The sequence below is a fragment of the Nycticebus coucang genome, chromosome 13, assembly GCF_027406575.1.
Source record: "Nycticebus coucang isolate mNycCou1 chromosome 13, mNycCou1.pri, whole genome shotgun sequence".
Taxonomy (NCBI): Eukaryota; Metazoa; Chordata; class Mammalia; order Primates; family Lorisidae; genus Nycticebus; species Nycticebus coucang.
The window spans coordinates 16,097,307-16,100,319 of record NC_069792.1 but is presented as its reverse complement, the minus strand read 5'-3'; the positions used below and the strand labels follow the sequence as shown (position 1 = coordinate 16,100,319).

Here is a 3,013-nt window from a genome sequence, read left to right as displayed (position 1 = left end):
GGAAACCTGGCAAGGGAAGGAGACTTTGGAAGTGGAAGGAGGCTAAAGAATCCAGGTAATTCTAGTCTTTTGATGAAGCACGCAGTGAAGGCCTTTAACCCGTGGAATTCCATCTTGGCTTCACAGTGCCATAGCCCCCATTTAGAGCAGAAGGTGGAGGAAATACCTTTGTCAGCAGTAATATGCCTCGTCTAAAGGCAAAGAGTGTTGGGGAAATATAAGAAGCTCAACAAAGCTGTGGTGAGAGAGGGATAGAAGGGAAGGGATAGTTATGAGAAATTTGTTACAGAAAACATTGGCACAATTTGGCAACCAATTTAGAATTCTGAATATGGGCTAGAAGATGAATTCGATACTTCTCCAAGGTTTCTTAGTTTGTTGCTTTGAAAAGATGCTGGCAGTCTTTCCAGTACTTGGAAACTAGAACCTGGGAAGGGCCATGCAGGAAGCGTAGGTAACATGTTTCTTGAGAAGCATTTAATATGACAGATCTTGTAGAAAGAGCCCGAGGCAGGATATGGAAGCCTGCAGGACAAAGGTGCCTGCGGAGCTTACTGGGGTTAGGTCAAGTAATAGCCAAAGAGCAAATGATCATAATCAGGGAAAGTCTAAGGGCATCTAGAGTGCCCTTAGATGATAAAAAGCTTCCAGAAGAGGAGGGAAGCCACAGTTCAGGCCAACGCTGTCCTGGGAGCCAGCTCACACAGAATGCTGAGGGGCCAGCGGTACCCTGTGCTGTTACAAATTATGTAGTTCTGTACCGAGGGGGCCTCTGGACCCTGGAAAATAAAAACCCTGTTGGTGAAGGTGCTAGATCCTTGTGTTGTCCTCCAAGGATACCCGTAGGATTGGAGATTGATTATTTTCAATACCATTGGGCACAAATGTTGGGCAGAACAAAAAAAAAATATGCAAGCATGAATTAGGACGAAGGGAGGGACATTCATGAAGTTCACGTTTTCTTATTATTATTACAAATGATCAGGTGATGAATAAAACCCACTGGGTGTTGGGTATAACAGGTCATACAATTGACATTACTGCTATATAGAAAAAGATTTTGCAATGTAAGAAGAAAGAACTCCTTGCCTTCAGAAATTTATTTATTCCTCATTTAACAAAACTTACTTAGGTCCTGCTATGTGACAGTCACGGGACTAGACTCCAAGGATACAGAATTGATACAAATTTTATTCATAAGTTACTCCCAGCTTCACTGAGGGAGATCTGTTCACACAAATAATTACAATACAGTGTGGTAAGTTCAATGATAAAAGTAAGAAAATAGCTCAGGCTGGGCGGTGCCTGTGGCTCAATGGGTAGGGCGCCAGCCCCATATACCAAGGGTGGCGGGTTCAAACCCGGCCCCTGCCAAACTGCAACAAAAAAATAGCCAGGCATTGTGGCGGGTGCCTGTAGTCCCAGCGACTCCGGAGGCTGATGCAAGAGAATCGTCTAAGCCCAAGAGTTGGAGGTTGCTGTGAGCAGTGATGCCATGGCACTCTCCTGAGGGTGATAAAGTGAGACTCTACCAAAAAAAAAAAAGGAAAATAGCTCAAGCTTTGTAGTCACACAGACAATGTTTACACCCCTGTAGCACCATCACCTTCTTTGTGTGCTCTTGGGAAACTTGCCTGTAATTGTCAATCTCCTTATCTGAAAACTGATATGATAATTTCCACTTTGCATGTCAGGTACAAAGCAATGATATGGGCCAAGACATGTGGCCACAAAAAGAGCATGAACAAAAAAATCAGATGAGAGTTTTTCTGAAAGTAAGTCTGGTAATAGGGAAATCAGGTAAGGTAGAGACAGTAAACAGACATTTGACCTTTCAAATTGGCATAATATCCTGTTTGAAAACACTGTAATCTGCTGAGTATATTACCACTTACCATCATTTTAGACCCTGGCTTTATAAGACAAGTAGGAATATCATATTCAAGCAACTGGACCCTTTCCTATAATCTTCCCCCCCTTTTTTCTAATTTCAAATTAATAAGAGAGTACAAATTTTTAGGTTACATTGTTCTCACTTCTAAGGTAAAGTTCAAGTCGTAGGAGAGCTCCTCACCCACCTGAATACCCTTGAATTATGCACATTAGGTAAGATCCCACCAAATGCCCTCCCTCCTCCAGTGAATTGCCCTCCCATTCACTAGACTGTATTTGTGTTTTATCATTTGTGTGAGGGAATGTTTATATGTTGGTTTCATAATACTATTGAGTACATTGAATATTTTCCATTCTTGAGCTATTTTACTAAGAAGAACGTGTTCCAACTACATCCAGTTAAACATAAAAGATGTAAAGTCTCCATCTTTTTTATGGCTGAATAGTATTCCATGGCATACATATACCACAACTTGTTAATCCATTCATGGGTTGATGGGTGTTTGGGTTGCCTCCAAGACTTGGCAACTATGAATTCAGCTGCAACAAACATTCTTGTGCAAAAGTTTTGTTTTAAAGTGATTTTCGTCCTAAAAATATGGAATGCTTCAAGATTTTGTGTGTCATCCTGGCACTGGGGCTGTGCTAATCTTCTCTGTATCATTCCAATTTTAGTATATGCACTGCCAAAGTGAGCACTGTAATCTTGATTTCATCCAGACTGTTACTATTGCCCTACACACCCTGCGCTTTCCAGCTTCTGAGCTCTTATTTTCATGTTCCTGCCATACCGCCTTCTTGAAAATATCCCATTCATCCTTCGAAGCCTATTTCAGATGCCACCTGACCCATGAGGCCTTTCATCACCCCCAGCAGTCTCAGGCCTCTCTCCAGTTTTCTGCTTAGTGGACTTTCCCCACCATCATTGCATACTTGCAAGCGTCAGCCAGGGTGAAAAGTTCCTTGGCATCAGACTTCATGTCTTATCCACCTTTGCAGGCCCTCAGATCTTAGCTCCATGTCTTATGTATCTCGCACATTGTGGATGACATGTAAATATTTGTGAAATTGAGTTTGGTTAGGCAAACCACTTTTGCCTTGCAGCAACAGACTAGGAGCT

General features: G+C 42.2%; 1 non-coding gene across 1 annotated transcript; it reads right to left on the bottom strand.

Moving 5' to 3' along the window:
• Positions 1-2,485: 2,485 nt before the first annotated feature.
• Positions 2,486-2,588, bottom strand: LOC128564097 (U6 spliceosomal RNA). Its single transcript, XR_008373984.1, has one exon. It is a non-coding gene; the product is annotated as a U6 spliceosomal RNA (small nuclear RNA).
• Positions 2,589-3,013: the final 425 nt, after the last annotated feature.